Source organism: Lactuca saligna, chromosome 8 (assembly GCF_052625555.1).
Source record: "Lactuca saligna cultivar CGN05327 chromosome 8, ASM5262555v1, whole genome shotgun sequence".
Lineage (NCBI taxonomy): Eukaryota > Viridiplantae > Streptophyta > Magnoliopsida > Asterales > Asteraceae > Lactuca > Lactuca saligna.
Window position 1 is genome coordinate 116,335,538 of NC_136424.1, and position 18,499 is coordinate 116,354,036.

Below are 18,499 nucleotides of genomic sequence, written 5' to 3' on the forward strand. Positions count from 1 at the left end.
GCCTAAAGTAACTATGATTTGGGAATTTGTAAAAGCATTTAGTTACTTTGTACTTCATTATACTTATAATGGAATGTTTCGTCCTATCCTACCCGTTCGGCTAACGACCCTCCACTAGTCAAGAGTACGGTAGGTAAGAGTGGATACCCATTCAATTTGCATTTTATAAGCAATTTCCTTAAACACCCCTTATAGACCAGCTTTGTGAATGAAGCCTACTAACGGTAAGACTGACAGATTACTCACACACACACACACACACACACACACACACATATATATATATATATATATATATATATATATAAAATATTAAACTTTTAATGTTATATATAGTATAGGGTGTATTTTAAACTTTTAAAATACTAGATTGTCTAATGTAATTAATTATACTTTTAATTTAATTAAATGTAACCAAACTTTATGGATTTATTAATTCTCTTTTAATTATACACTTTAATTAATCAAGAAAACCATAAGGGTGTAATTTGAACTTTTCAAAATGCTAGGGTTTTTAGAATTTAATATTTCAAAATTAAACTTTTAATCAAATTTTAAATTCCAAAACTTGAGGGAAAGTTTTTGAAACTTTTCAAAACTATATCAAGAATATTCTAGATCACAAATTCAAATAAGGAATTAACAATTAATTGGTGATTATCTAATTTTGACCTAATCCAATTTCTTGCAAGATAATTCATCAAATAACTCAAATAATTTAAACATTTTCTTATAAGGCAATAAATATTTGATTAGTTGGTAATTATCTACTATTTTGGTAAGGATAAACACCCAAAATCAATAAAAATTGGATTTTATCAATTAAAAACGTTTTTGGTAATTATCCTAAGCCAATACAACAAGAAAATCACGAAAATCAGCTGCTAGACTAGCTGACTCGTCGAGTACCCAGTGGACTCGGCGAGTTCAGTCATGGACTCGACGAGTCCAACCCTAAAAACTCAAAATTTTCTATTTTCAGTTAAGATTCAATCAAATACGCATCAAATTCGTTAACAAACAGCCCTAGGCTCTGATACCACTGATGGATTTTGAGCACTACATCAATCCTATGGTGTACATGCAAACTCTAATGCTTTGGATATAGTTTGTCTAATGAACATGCAATTGAATATCCAAAGCTATAAACCCTAGATCTAACATATTATAAACTGAATTAAGGTTTAGAGAATACCTTTGATTGTTATGTAGCAATAACAATCTATTCCTTGGCTTCAGAAAGCTTAGTGCCTCAAGTGTTGCACCTCTAATGGATTCACAAACACCATGAGCAATAAGGATGAAGAGGAGAAGAGGAAAGAGGCTCCAAAAACATGTCTAGGGTTCTCTTAGAAGTGTTAACCACGTTTTTTGGGAGCCCTAGGGGTCTTTATATACTTATGTGGGCTGTTAGGGTTTCAGTCTAACCCTAATGGACATCTTAAACTCTAAGTAGCCCATGGAACCTTCTGGAATAAGGTCATGGACGAAAATATGATGAGCTCCCATCATAATTTTGTTCACCCCTTGTTCCTTTAGCATTCCTTAGCCCAATAACTCAGTTATCCAATAATTGCAATCCAGTCCCTTATCTTTAATTAATCTCTTTTAGCCACAACATTAATTCTTGACTAATATTAATTAAAGAATATGATTTCTCAGTTAATATATTATTCTCAGAATATATTAATAAATCATAATTAATCATCTCTCTCCATAATTCATCCTACAAGTTGCTATGGTGAAGGCAACCGAAAATTTTTGGAACGACAATTAATTTCTTTTTGATTAATAGTCAATCCCAAAAAAATATCATAAGTACCAGTTTAATAGTTTTGTCTTATTTTTGTCAACTCTTTTCTTAAATCTTTACAAAATGTTTGAATATTATAAAAATCATATTTAATTATTTTTTGAGTAAAATACACGAATGGTCCCTATGGTTCGAGGTAATTTATATGTTTGGTCTCTAACTTATTTTTTTAACTTAGGCCTCGTTTGATATGCATCTGACCGAGTCAAGTCAGATGTTTTTGGCTGACTCGGAGAAAGGAGTTGGCAGGAGGTTGACTGACAAAGAAAGCAAGACTTTATAATAATACTCTTGGCCTTGGATAAAAACAAGTGAAATGAGAGATTACAAGAATTGAACTCAGGTCTCCCTTATGCACATAATGATGTTTACCAGCAAGCTACATAGTTTTTTTTGTGTTATGCTCTCTAAAATAATATATTTAATGTCTATTATGCTGGAAGTTTTTGTATACATTATTATTATTATTATTATTATTATTATTATTATTATTATTATTATTATTATTATTATTATTATTATTATAAAGAACATCAGAGTAAAATGGTTATTTTACATCAGTCAGCACATTCACTCAAATGTATAATCAAACAACATAGTTTCTTACTCAGTCAGAACTTATTACTCAGACATACCTTTATCAATCAGCACACACGCAACACTTTCCCTCTCTCAGTAGTTTGTTTTTTGGAAAACTTCAGACTGCAAAACCTATGTGCGTGTGCTGTGTGGCGCAGCACTTGACTTACCTCTTCGAACCTTTTCAACTTTCATTTTTTTGAATTGTTTTTTTTAGAATTTTGGTATTAGTTATTTTTTTTAACTTTTATTTACGGATTTGATACAATTTGTTATTATAGTTTCCACAAAAAAATTTTGAACTTGATTTAAAAATAAAAATTATTTTTTTGAAATTTTTTTCACCGTTTCTTTTAATAATATTTTTTGTTTCAATTTCATTTTTTTAACGTGTGTACTTTTTTACGAATTCTGTAGATATCATTTGCAATTCATTCTTAATTTTTTTTAATTTTTTTTTATATTTTTTAAAATTAGTTTTTTTCTAGAATAAAGTTGTTAGCTTCTTTTATATTTTTGTAACTTTTTTTAAAAAGTTTTTTATTTTTGTTTTTCTACATGTTCTTTTTAGTACTCTTTCAATGTTTTAAAACTAGAATTATTTAAATTTTGGTGATAAAAACTATTCTCAATTTATAAAATTAGTTTATTTAAACTTCAGTTTACTGCAGCAGTCTGCATATATTAAAAAACAAACATGCTTCTTATTATGGGTTGGAGCCGTTTGTTCCACCTCTTCTGCTACAGAGAATTGCAAAGGTGATCCGCAGACTTCACGAATTTTCGATTCGAAAAAACAAACAGCACCTAAAATTCTAAACCTCATCTAGATTTACCCCTCCCATAACACAGCCACACATTCACACTGGTCCATTGTCTTCTTCAAAATACTAATATTTCTCTGATGAGTTTGAATGAACAAACACCACAGACTATAAATAGCTTACCTCCATCATCACCACTGACCCATTTTCTATTATGATGTCCAACAAACATGGAAGTCCTCATCTGCACTAGTACAATAAAACCCTCGATCTCCTAATGCAGAAAGAGGAAGAAGAAAAACAATGCCAAAGTTGATAAAGAAGAGAAAACTTATCCACTACAAGTCCATAACTTTAATGGTGGAAGCATAGAGCCAAATGTTGGGCTCAATAACTTTAACGGTGGAAGTATAGAGTCAAACGCAAGTGGTCTAAAAATTAACAACACGACACATTAAAAAAAAATATTTTCTTTGGACACATGTCCTTTTTAAAAGAAAATCAAGGGTTTTCATATATAGAACTAGGTTTAAACCAGGTTAAAATAATAATACTATTCATAATGAACGGATTATTTTTTCCAAAAAGACTTAAAGACATTCTTGTAAGTTATATATAAAAGTTTTATAATATAAAAAAATATGATTATGACATTTAGTAAATATTTCGTTTGTAATTTTTCAACCAATTAGATTGTAAATAATGACAAATAACAAAGATGTTATATATTACCATTTCATTTTATATAAAATAAGATATATATATATATATATATATATATATATATATATATATATATATATATATATATATATATATATATATATATATATATATATATATATATATATATATATATATATAAACACTGCCCTACTACTGCATAAAAGGGATGCAACGCCTTGTAAAATGACATAGAGAATATAAAATTGTAATTAAAGAAGTTTAAACGTTCAATGTTCTTTTTATGATTCTGTAATGCATGAAAAAGAAACACCTATGAATTTACAGTACACACCAATTGTAAGTCTATCTTTTGACACGTTTTGCATCCAAAGTTCTAGAATTACTCAACAACAAATCAACAATACATCACTCTTTTTATATATGAAACAATATCCAAAGTATCAACATTCTAAGCAACAACCCATATTACCTTAAACATACCTAAAACAATTGTAACAAAAATATTATAATTTTAAATAATAAAAATATAAACTGATGGCTCTTAGTTTTTATGACGATGCTTACTTATCAAGAATAATGACACCCAATAAATCATCAATTTTTATAAGATTGTCAAATGTCATCACAAGTTCACCATATTTAAAGACTTTAACTTGCCACCATCATTTCACCAACAAGTCAACTTGCCACCATCTTTTATGCGGGAAAAAAATATGAGGAAGGGCTAAGGAGATCTCATGTGGCTATGAATTTACTCTTTTTTTAGAGCAGGATGATTTTTATTTTCATTAAAATATGAATACTGAGAGTGATCTACTTTTGAGGCTAATGAACCAAGCAACAATCTCAATTGGCCTAACATCGCTAATCTAGGGCATTCCCCAACATGAATTATCTTAACTACAATGAATATGCACTACCTCACTTTCATAACAGATGTCTTGTATACATCTTGATTCTTGAACATGCTTATTTTCAAGCCAAAACCTACAATCATTATGTAATTTATAGATCATAGTAAGTACCAATTTCAATCAAGAACTTTTTTATTTAAAATTCAAAAGAAAACAAAGAAATAACCAATTTATTGTAGATTCATAACTTTAACTAAGAATCCCCCTAAGTGAAACTATAACTCCATTGAGACTTAATGGGAGACAAAAGAAACAAACCGTAAAATTTTCTATTGAAATTTTGATTTTATCCATAGATTTTTTTTTTTTTTTTTTTTTTGCAGTTGTTGGTCATTCTCTAAATAAAATAACTATTCAACCCTCGAGTAGAAGCTTATTTTTGCAAATTTGATCCCAAAATTAGTTAATTAACTTGAAACATGAAACAAAAACATTAGAAATACCCCAGATACGGATCAAATTTGAAAAAATAACATCTATAATATGATAATTGTTGCCATTTTTCTAAACTACCCAACCAATGGACATGGATAATAGCTAATTAGCGGTTCTAGAATCTCCAAAACACGCTTCTAAGGGATTTTCCGAGGGCTTAACAGAAAATGATATAAATTGTTAACAGATAAATTAGTTGTAACTCGTAAGATAAAAAAATGTGATTCATAAAGAAATTTTTTTCCTGAATTTATGTTGTTTACAAAGGAAGCTGTAAAAGGGAAAATAGTGAAAATTGGACCTTTCATCAACAAAAAACAATAAGTATTTATCTGTTATGAATGAAGACACAATTTGATAAATAAGTATGGCTACCCAGGTGAAGATATAGAAATTTCCACATTGTTGAACAGCTTTTGGATCCGTTCTTTGGCCACATCAAGGGTATACATATAATTGTAAATAATATAAGATTATAATTTGAATCAAACTAAGTAACTTTGGGCAACTGAATGCAATCAGTAATACCATGACAATATAATTAACTTGTTGAGCTTGTGAAGAAGCTGCAAACAAAAAAATCTGAATTAAGCCAAGAATGAAGATCCACAAATTGGGTGGGGATTCTCCCGTCCATGAGTGTTGTTCTTGTAATATTTTGTATCTCTCGTATCCATGGCCAATTCAAGTCTAAAACATTATAAATTATGAAGTGTCGCACAACTTAAAAATCTCGCTTCGGACATCAGGTGTATTCCTCGCATTCGAGATCACTCCTTTCCGAGACTCACACCATTATGATACGCCCTCGCGTTCCGAGACACCCTCTCATTCTGATATGCCTCATATTCCGAGGAGCTTTGCAATCTGAGACGTATGTCCTTTCGAGACGCCTCTCGCACCTCTGACTCACCACCACTCAGAAGTTCAACCTCGGAGTCACCGTTTCCGAAGCCCCGCTCATTCACCAATCTCGGTCCGGTTATAGGATCCGAGATACCACTCTGAAACCTCATTTCCTTTCGAGGTCAACTCTTCTAACCCTCTTCTCTTCGGATTCATTATTCACTTCGGATCCTCCTTATTTTTTGGTTTCTTCGGATCTCCTTAGTCCGAGGCCACCATGAATGTTTAATTTTTATTTTTTTGTGTTTTATTTAAAACCAATTCATTTTACTTAATACCCATTATATTTTTAATACCAATTATTTTTATTAAAACCATCTTTTTTTTTATTAAAACCATTTATTTTTTTAATACCAATTTTAGCACTATGGTTCATGAATTCGTTCTTCTTACTGATTATGAGTAAAGACATAATTTGATTCAGAGATTATTATTTGTGTGTTCTTTCTCTTTTTGAGCAACTCGCATTTCCGACCTCATATTTATGTGCTTCGGTTATTTGGATCCACATATTTTCATTCGGAGACTTGCCTGACCAATAAAGTTTTCCGAGGTTTGGATTCTTTTCTGAGGTTTGCATTTAATTCCTTCGGACCATCGCTTGGGAGTTCGGGTTTGCATTTCGGTTATCAGCATTACTTCGGTTCAGTATTATGGTTTTTCAGCAACGGGTTTATCATATATATTCTATAGTGTTTGTTCAGCTTGGCAATACATCACCAAATCTACCCATGAACCGATAATAATATCCTCGTTTTTACAGGTAGATGCTCACATGAAGGGGGATCGTACGAAGCTCCATCATATCTGACATATTCTCTTTCTCGGTTTCATGATTATTTTTTATCTTTATTACATAGTCGATTAAAAATAAGGAGAGAATAATGAGCATCCATTCTGGTTTATTATTGGAGTTTTAACGTTAGAGATATCTGAAGATGGAGATTGATTTAGGTGGTGTTTGTTTTTTTGAAGCCAAAATGTTTGCAGTCTATGGACCACATCTACAAGCCTCAGTGGTAGAAGAGGTGGACCAAATGTCTGCAGTCTGCAATAAGAAGACTGTTTGTTTTTAACGTCTGTAGTTGTTGAAATAAACTGATTTTTCAAACTTAATTTCATATCATAAACATTAAAAATGCATTTTCAGCACCCAAAAAAAAAAAAAACCCTGCATGGTGGCCCATGTTTTTTTTTTGGTTTAGGTTAAAATGGGGTCTGAAGACCATTGAAGACAGTGGTCCATGTCTGCGCCAGGAAGACCTCGTGCAGACGTTTTTTGATCTGCACACTTCCAAAAAATAAACACTCATGTGAGGGCATATGTCTGCGCATAGTCTGCACGGCGCAGAAAAAGGTGGTTGCGTAGATCTTCACGAAAAAAAAAACTACCCCTTAGTAGTGCTATGTGGCACTAAAGTTGTTTTTGAAATCATTTGAGAATTAAAAACACAATAGTAAGATGAATAATATACTATGATTTCTTTTTCTACGTCACTATCAAAAGATGCCTAGACAAAATCTGATTTATCCGAGTTAGGTCCAGTTGTCTCCAAAATTATTTTCTCGACAACACAATTGTTAGGAGGACTGAGGTTTGGAATCTGAACTACAGTATGGGTGATGCTAGGGAAGGATTATGAGGTCTGATTCAAGTCTAGGGGTATCAAAGGCGGAAGAGGCGTGGAATTAGGACACTTGACAACTATAGGTTAAAACTCCGGAATCATAGATGAAAACCAGTCTGAGGTTTCAGGAAGGGGTGACAATGGTGAGACAGGAGTATCCGAATGTTTGTGGTTTGGAATGTCTCCCATCAAAGTTAGATTTTGTAACTCCTTCAAGGGATGGGCAATAGGTTTCAGAAAATCGCTTCCACGTTCAGGTGCTTTGGACCAAGGATGACGAAAATTATGAGTCATCCGTTCAGTAGCTTCAAGAATATCTATGGCATGATGTAAAATATCAATTTTGGCATTCGGACGTTTGTTTTCATAAATTAAAATATTCCTTTCAGAATAAATGATTTCACATTTGTCTTTAAGAATGATACAATCATCTTGTGACAATACAAGTTCTCGTTCTAACGACTCTATTTTAAGCTTCCTATCCTCGAAATGTAATTTACGATGACTCAATTTACTTTCCATATTCTCACTCGATTCTATGGCAGACTCATAGGCTTTATAGATGATGTTTATATCTGATTGGATATGGGTTAGATATGGTTCACAAAGAGATAAATCAAAATTATTATCAATAATCATAGATTTTACTTGTTGAATGATGCTTCGACCTGGTGCATCGTTAGTCACCAAGTATCAAAAAATTGGTACAACATCTTCATCATCTCCTTCTGATCCATACCAGTACCCTTCATCACATTTGATTTTCTATCTAGCCATAAGATACATGTTTCTTCCAGAACTCACATCATCTTCATCTCCAGATGACCAATACCCTTCCACATCTCTTGACACAGTGGCGATGAACGCTTCTTCACTTGCAGTCATTTGTTGAGATTTACGGGCATAGTATGCAATGTCCTTGATTTTTGGTTTTTGTGTGGGTTCATCCATATAATCTTTGGAAAAGTGATTTCCATGACCATACTTGTGGAAAACGACCTTCGGTTTTTCTGACTTTAGATTATCATGGGATTCCGAGGAATGACTCAGTGTCGAGATATTTGGTTTGTAGGTAGGTGGGTTTCTAAGGGTTTAAGAAATGGTTGGGGATTACTTTGATGAGGATCTTGGAAACAGTTGTGATATGATTTGTGAATGGGGTTCCATGGTCTCTTGTATTTCATGGACAACAAAGCAAACTCTTGTTGAAAGCGAAGTTCGGAGTCCATCGTTTCTAGGTCCAGGTCTCCATTAAACTGATAATTGGAATTAGCAAGAGCAAGCAAAGCTGGTAAAGAGGGTTGAATAGATGGAATATGAGGGATAAAAGCTTTGAAAGGGTCCGAAATAGAGGGGTTTGAGACTTGAGGATCAAAAGAGCTAACAAGAGCTAAAGGACCTCCTAAGCATTCTCTTAATGTTTGAGCAACATTTGCTTCATGTTCTTGAAGCTCATCAAACATTTGGTAAAGCTTCAGCTTCTTCAAAGATTAATTATTCTGAAGACACGATTTCACGTTTCCCCATCCTTTACCAAGACTATCGATGAACTTGAGATTGTATCGTAGCGGAGTTCAAACAATCCCATAAGTTGTCATGTTGTTGATGATGATTTGGTATATGTTAGAAGTAGAGGCAACTGATTCACCAGGAGTTTTGGTGAAAGTATCAAACTCATTGACGACCGAAGTCAAGCGCATATCCTTCATGTTTTCTGTTCCTTTGAACAGGTCTTGGAGAGTGTCCTAAATCTATTTAGTAGATTTGCACAACTGAATGTGCTCAAAGAGATAAGGAGGGACACTAAACACCATCTCGGAAAATGCAACTTAATCTGCATGCAGTTTCTCTATGTTGGTAGCAGTGAGAAGTGCCTAACATTGTTCTTCTTGGCCTAAGAGAGTTGCAGTAGCATCTCTTACGATTTATCTAACCGGAACATGTGGACCTTCTTTCATAGATCTCCATATTTATTCACCTTTTTCCTTACCAAGTGAGAACCTTTCCATTCTGACTTTCCAATAATCATACTCTTCAACAACTAGTAGTAGGGAACAAGAAGTGCAACCCATGTTATTTGTTATTTGCATTGAATTCATTTGTTGAGAATTAGAAGCAGCCATTAAAATTAAGATCTTAGAGCAAAAGTGGTATATAGTAGAACTTTTATCTTGAACACATAAATAATTGAAACATTAGGATAATTTAAAATCAACTATAATATGTTCTTATGGATTCAAATGACAACCACTCAAGCTCTGATATCAATTATGAGAACAAGTAATCAATGTGCAAGGACAAGCTTTGAAAACTCAAACCTTGATTTAATCTTTAAGATCAAGGTCTGCTCTTAATGTAAGGTTCCAGTCGAATCTGGTAATACCAGTTAGGACTTGAAGAAAATATTCAACAAAGTGTTCAAGTAATAAATGAAGAAAACTTAGAGTATAATCTGATGGGTTTTACACAAAATAACATCTTATGTGCTCATGCAAACCCTAATGTTTGGATCTAGGCTTCTCTATTATACATGATATCATCCAAGACTTGCAAAACCTAGATCTAGTGTATATAATCGAAATTAACATAACGAAATAGATCTAGATGATTACCTCTTCTTTAAAGCTTGAATCTTCTTGTCCTTGGAGCTTAGAGTCACAAATGTCACTCCTCTAATGGCTTACAAACACCACAAGCAAGAGGATGATTTTGTAGAGAGGTTGGAGGCTATTGAAATTGGCTCTAGTACTCTTAGAATAAGGGGTAGCCGATTTCTGAAGCCTAAGGGGTCTATATATACTTGTGCTAATGGGGTTTCAGTCAAAACCGTAATTAGATAGCTTAGGCCTTAAGCAATCCACAGAACCTTCCAGAATAAAGGCCTTGGAAGAAATTTAGATGGGCTCCCACTCAAATTTCATCCATCCCTTAATTCTAAAGGATTCTCAACACAAATTAACTATCACACAATTGATAGTTCCAATCCCCTTTATTTAATTAATCTCTTTTAGCTCCAGAATTAATTCTTGTCTAATATTCATTAAACTATATGATTTCTCTATTAATATATTATTCATATAACATATTAATAAATCATAATAACCTCTTTATTCATAAATCATCCTATCATGTTGCTTTGGTGAAGGCAACCCAAAAGGACCATGCACAACCGGGTCAAATACTTACCAAATATAGTTATGGGCTTAGACACTAATCCAACAATCTCTCACTTGGATAAGTCTTAATAACTATAAATGCAAATACACTCCGATTAGCAATTGTAGCTCTCATAGACGTTGTCAAACTCTGATCTCGTTAATAACTTGTCCTTCAGATAAGGGATTGTATAATCCTCTGTTCTAGATATCGTGTGGACAAATACATGGAATAAGGTCATACATATTGTCCAGCAGTTTGTTTCTTGATCTTAGATTCATTTGACATAGAACTTAATTGAACACATCAATTCAGTCCTGATCGGGCCTGACACATAAGTCAAACCAAATCATTGAGGGGACCTGATATTGCTTTTACCCTCTTAGAATAAAAGGAACAGATAAACTTCAACTTATATGTATTTACTATTCACTAATCAAATCATACACAACAATGCGTTTTATAACACCAAGTTACTAATGCGTTTACGTATTATCAATGCACAATCAATTAGAAAACAATAAACTGTATATCTAGGTTTTAAGACCATATGATATTATCGTCTTGCGATCACTCGTGATAAATTCCATGAAGTAATTCCAGCAAGCGTGGGTTTATTCCAATGCTCAAAACTTGTTCATAAGCACTCGTGAACGTTGTAGCAAACCTTTGCTATGTCTAATACAATTTAGACAATCTTCATTCATATCTACTTCCAACATATGAACGCTTGTGGACTGTTCAGATAAATTCAATTATTCATGATGTCAAAACATGCAAAATGAAACAATAGTTAAAAATGAACATAAGACAATATATTTACAAAAAAATAATATCATCAAATGTTAATTACAATTTATCTAGTACACATTTCTAAACTATCTAATCTAAACTAATATTGTCCTTCAACCCAATGCTCCTAGCGTGCTGCATGTGCTTAACCCTACTCAGTCCCTTCGTAAGTGGATCTGTCGGGTTATCCTCCGACGATACCCTCTTCACTACGAGGAGTCCTTCTTCTACCCAATGTCAAATAAAGTGATATTTTTTTGTCAATGTGTTGAGATCTACCATGATCCCTTGGTTCCATGGTCAAGGTAACCGCTCCTTCGTTATCACATAAAATTTCCATAGGCTCCTGTATGGCTAGCACAACTCCAAAGTCTCCAATGAAAATTTTCAGCCATATCGCCTCCTTTGACGCTTTGCGCGCTTCAATGTACTCTGATTCGCACGTTAAATCAACTACGGTCTCTTGCTTGGAAATTTTCCAAGTCACTTCTCCTCCATTAAGGGTAAAGACACAGCCCGACTGCGAATGGTAGTTGTCCCTGTCGGTCTGAAAACTTGTGTCTTTACCCTCGCACCTTTAAGTCATCACTCCCATCGAGGATTAGAAACCATTCCTTGGTCTTCCGAAGGTACTTAAGAATATTCTTGATTGCGGTCCAATATGCTTTTCCAGGGTTCCCTTGATATCTGCTAACCATGCTCAAAGCGAAGGTCACATCAGGGTGAGTACATTTATAGCATACATGATTGAGCCAACTACGGAAGTGTAAGGTACTCGGCTCATTTCTGCTATCTCGACTTTGGTACTCGGACTTTGAGTCTTACTCAACTTGGCATTACTTTGGATTGGTAACTCCCCTTTCTTGGAATTCTCCATACTAAAACCTTTTAGTACCTTGTCTAAGTAAGTATTCTAGCTAAGTCCTATTAGTCTTTTACTCCTATTTCTCACTATCCTTATTCCCAAAATATAGGCAGCCTCTCTAAGGTCCTTCATAACGAAGCACTTCCCAAGCCAGAAATTTACTTCCTATAGTGTCGGGATGTCATTTCCTATGAGTAGTATGTCATTGACATATAATACGAGGAAGCTTACTATACTCTCACTGGCTTTGACATATACACATGATTCATCTTCGCTTCGCAAAAAACCAAACTCTTTGACTTTCTCATCGAAACAAAGATTCCATAGGCGAGATGCTTGCTTAAGTCCTTAAATGGACTTCTCAAGCTTACACACTTTATTGGGATGCTTCGCATTGACAAAACCCTCTGGATGAGCCATGTAAACATCCTCAACCAACTTCCGATTAAGGAAAGCGGTTTTGACATCCATTTGCCAGATTTCATAATCATGAAATGCAGCAACGGCCAGCATCACCCTAATAGACTTTATCTTCGCAACTGGTGAGAAGGTCTCATCGGAGTCAACTCCGGGAGTTTGAGTAAATCCCTTCTCAACCAATTGTGCCTTATAAGTGTGCACATTCTCATCTATGTCGAACTTCTTCTTGAGATCCATTTGCACCCGACTGTCTTACGACCTGGTACATGATCAACCAAATTTCAAACTTGGTTGTCATACATGGACTGAATCTCGATGTCCATTGCCTCTTTCCACTATGCAGACTTCGGGCCTACCATGGCTTCCCTATAGCTGTTAGGTTCATCCAAGTTTATTAGTTTACTATCACTAATATATGTATCACCCTTAATTTTTATATGAAAACCATACAACATGGGTGGAACACTAACTCTACTAGAATGTCTAAGAGGTAATGATTCATCTATCGGTTCAACTAGAGTTTCCTCCTCGGGTTGAGCGCCAACGTTATAGGTTCCTTCATCGCTCGACTCTTGAATCTCTTCAAGATCAATTTTCCTCCCACTGTCCCCTTGGCTTATGAGTTCTCGTTCTCAAAAAAACCCTCTCCTCGCGATGAAGACAACATTGTATAGATGAGATATCCAAAGGAATTTTGTTGGTAGTCGATGAAAATACATCGCTCACTTCGAGGCTCGGGCTTGTTGTGAGTCTCTCGTCTTACGAAATCCTCGCAACCCCAAACCTTGATATGTGCTAACGAGGGAGCCTTCCATGTCCACATCTCGTGAGGTGTTTTGGCAACCTTCTTCATAGAGACTAAGTTAAGGATATGGGCGGAAGTCTCTATGGCATACCCCCAAAATGAGATAGGTAGTGAAGCACGACTCATCATGGAACGAACCATGTCTAGCAAGGCTCGATTACGCCTCTAAACAACACCATTCAACTACAGTGTCCTAGGTGGCGTCAATTGCGAAACAATTCCGCATTCGTTGAGGTAGTCGTGGAGTTCAAGACTTAGGTACTCTCCTCCTCGACCGGATCGAAGCATCTTGACTCTCCTGCCCAACTGATTTTCCACTTCTTGTTTAAACTCTTTGAACTTTTCAAAGGTTTATGACTTGTGCTTGATTAAGTAGATATACCCATATCTATTATATCATCGGTGAAAGTCACATAGAAGCAGTTTGCATCCTTTGTGGTGGATCTAAAGGGCCCACACACATCGGTGTGTATGAGATCCAATAAACCCTCACCCCTTTCACAAGCACTAGTGAAGGGTGAATTGGTCATCTTTCTAAGTAAACAAGAGTTGCACACGTCATCGTCCCTAAGGTCGAATGACTCCAACACTCCATCCTTTCGCAGTTGGGCTATGCATTTCTTGTTGACATGTCCAAGACGATAATGCCACAAGCATGCTTTATCCATACTATTGGAAGAATCAACACACAACACATCATTTTCTAAATTATCTACAACCATCACAGTCTCATATATTCCATTACAAGGAAATGCTTCAAAATTTAAAACACCATTAAGATAAGCATAAATAGAACCCTTTTCATTATCAAATGAATATCTAAATCCTTGTCTATATAAACCATGAAATGAAATGATGTTTCTTGCCATATCTGGAAAATAGCAACAATTATTTAAATCTAAACCTAATCCATTACTAAGCACTAGGGAATAAACTCCAATCTTGGTGACAGGCGACGATCTTCTGTTTCCTATGATTAGGTTTATCCTTCCACGCTCCACATCTCTATTTCTTCTTAGTCCCTGCAAATCAGAACATATATGAAAACCACATCCTGTATCAAGAACCCAAGAAATAGCATGCGATGAATCATTAGATTTAATGGTGTAAATACATGCAAAGGACAGCTTGATCTTTCCATCCTTGATAGCTTGTAGATATTCTCGGCAACTTCTTTTCTAATGCCCTGTCTTGGGGTAATGGTGGCACTCTGCCTCCTTAGGGTTAGAGTTGGGTTTAGCAGAACTAACCTTGGTTCCAATAGAAGAGGTACCATTTTGGGACTTTCCCTTGTGGTTTCTCTTTGAGAGAGCCTTCCTCTTCTTACCCTTCCCTTGCCCTGTTGCCAAGACAGGGTCAGCAGCGGGAGTAGGAGTCGATGCAACAGACTTATCCTTGAGATTGTTCTCAGCAGTCCTTAACAAGCCTTGAAGCTTGCTCAAGGTGACCTCTTCCTTATTCATGTGGTAGGTCATGCAGAACTGATTGTAGCAGGGAGGCAAGGAGTGAAGGATAATGTCGATTTCCAGCTCTTCATTGAAGTTAACATTTAACTTCAGCAGGCGATCAACATATCTCTGCAATTTTTGTTGATGAGAGGTAAGGGACTATCCATTACCTATTTTGGCAGTGGTCATCGAAGTGATGATCTCGTACCTTTCTTGCCTAGCACTTTGGTGGTATCGGTCCAGCAAGTCTTGATGCATTTCATAGGGATACATGTCCTCATAGGACTCTTGGAGTTCTGCAGTCATAGTCGCTAGCATGATGCAATAGACTTTCGTGGCATCATGCTCATGGGCCTCAAAAATAGCGATCTCTTCAGCAGTGGCAGTATTTAGGTTGATCTCCTTCATCTTTTCATCTAGGACATACTCTTTGTCTTCATAACGAGTGACCATTCGGATGTTGCGGATCCAATCACTAAAATTGGACCCGTCAAAGATCACTCTTCCACACAAGTTCATGAGTGAGAATGAGCCAGAGGAGTTCGAGCCAGAAGCGTTGTTGTTGACGTTTGACATCTCAAATAGAAACGAGACAAAGTTTGATTATAAATGAATCCCTAATTAAACACCCAAATGAGAAATTAGGGCTAGGATCCAGCAACATTATTTACAAATTAGAAGAGGGATGTCGTAATCTAACATGCAAATAATTTCAAGGTAAGTGAATGAAGATTCACTAATTCTCCATCATGAAAAACGAAAGAGATTAAGTTTTAAATTTTTTTTAAAAACTCCTAGATCTTTTGAGATTCATTAAACTTTTCAATGGCATGTTTAAATCTCGATATGCCCCTCTAGTTTGCGACTGGGATGTCGAGGATCACAAAGCGGGTGTGAATAACCATACAAATGTACATGGTGCCCTTATTGTTACAATCACCTATTCAATGTGTCGGTTATCTACACACACTCCATCGAATTATGACAAACACTGAGTCACCCTTTGGCACCTTTGCTTAGATCCCAATTAGTGTGCCGGTTAACCACACACACTCCACTAACGTCTTAGCAAGGGTAGAAAGTGTAATGTTATGGAATTGCATCAATTTAACTTTTGCCTAAAGTAACTAAGATTGAGAATCTTTGAAAAACATTTAGTTACTTTTATAGTTCATTATACTTATTAATGAGGAAAGGGTTGTCCTATCCTACCCGTTAGGCTAACGACCCTCCACCAATCAAGGAAGCGGTGGGTGAGAGTGGACACCCATTAAACGACCATTTTATAGGTAATAACCTTATACCCCCCCCCCCCCCCCCCGATTATAGATCAGCTTCGTAAATGAGGCCTACTAACAGTAAGACTAGCATTTTAAGTTTTATATATATATATATATATATATATATATATATATATATATATTAATCTTGTAATATTATAATAGCATAGGGTGAATTTTAAACATATAAAATTCTAGGGTTTGAAATTTAAATAATTCAAATTAAACTTTTAAGCAAAAAAATTATATTTCAAAACTTGAAGGCAAGTTTTGAACTTTTCAAAACACATAGGATCAAATAGCAAATAATATAAAATTAAACATTTAATTTAATGATTATCTAAATTTGACATAATCAATTTTATTTACAAGATAATTCAAAATTTAATTTAAATAATTAAATATTATCAAATAAGAAATTTATTATTCAAACAATTGGTAATTATCTTTAGTTTTGGCAAGGATAATCATAAACTAACAATAAAATTTGGATTTTATTAGATAAAAATGATTTAGGCAATTATCCATAAGCAAAACAGCAAGAAATCTCGAAATCCCTTTGCTAGACGCTCCGACTCGTCGAGTCCCCTTATGGACTCGTCGAGTTCATCCTACTTGTCGAGCCCACATTGGGACTCATCGAGTCTGCCAAGCAGATGACCCAAAAAACTCGATTTTCAAGCAAGAATGAAACACCAATCATCAAATACAATAGAAGTCAATCAAGGCTTTGATACCACTTATGGGTTTTACACAAAATAACATCTTATGTGCTCATGCAAACCCTAATGCTTGGATCTAGGCTTCTCTATTGTACATTCTATTCATCTAAGTCTTGCAAACCCTAGATCTAAAGTATATAATTCAAATTAACATAACAAAACAGATCTAGATGATTACCTCTTCTTCAAAATTTGAATCTTATTGTCCTTGGAGCTTAGAGTCACAAATGTCACTCCTCTAATGGCTTACAAACACCACAAGCAAGAGGATGATCTTGGAGAGAGGTTATAATTCGGATCTAGTACTCTTAGAAGTAGGGGTAGCCGATTTCTGAAGCCTAAAGGGTCTATATATACTTGTGCTGCTAGGGTTTCAGTCAAAAACCTAATTGGATAGCTTAGGCCTTAAGCGGTCCATAAAACCTTCCAGAATAAAGGTCTTGGACGAAATTTAGATGGGCTCCCACTCAAATTTCGTCCATCCCTTAATTCTAAAGGATTCTCAGCCCAAATCAACTATCACACAATTGAAAGTTCCAGTCCTTTTTATTTAATTAATTTCTTTTAGCCACCGAATTAATTCTTAATTAATTCTTGTCTAATATCAATTAAACTTTATGATTCCTCTTTTAATATATTATTCATATAACATATTAATAAATCATAATAACCAACACCGAAATCTGATTATATTCTTTTAATAAGTATATTCTTGCTATAGTCGATGATTTTTCACATTTCACTTCGGTGTATTTTCTTAAGCAGAAATCTGATGCAAGACCGAAGCTCAAGCACTTCATAAAGCAGACTGAGCTACAACTGTGAAAGCTGGTTCGCAATGTTCACAGTGACAAAGGTTTGGACTTCAAAAACCAAGCGTTTGAAGAATTTCTTACTGAGAAGGGAATATCACACAAATTTTCTGCTCCTTATACTCCACAACAGAACGGGGTCGTTAAAAGGTGAAACCACTCCTTGTGCGAAGCTGCGAGAACCATGTTATCTTTCGCAAATCTACCTCTCTATTTTTGGGCAGATGAAATTGCAACTGCGTGCTTCACCCAAAACAGATCTTGTAACGCCTGTGTTTCTGGGCTTTCCATTTTTAGCAATATAATAGTCTAGGTTACCTTTGTAACCCGTTTTGAAATAATAGAAGTGTATTATTTGAGTATTATGTGTTTTGTGCTTAATTGCTTAATTATGTGGTTTGATTAATTAAGAATAAAAATAAGCGTCAAAATTTAAGTGTATAATAAACTTGATATCTTTAGATAATGTTGTA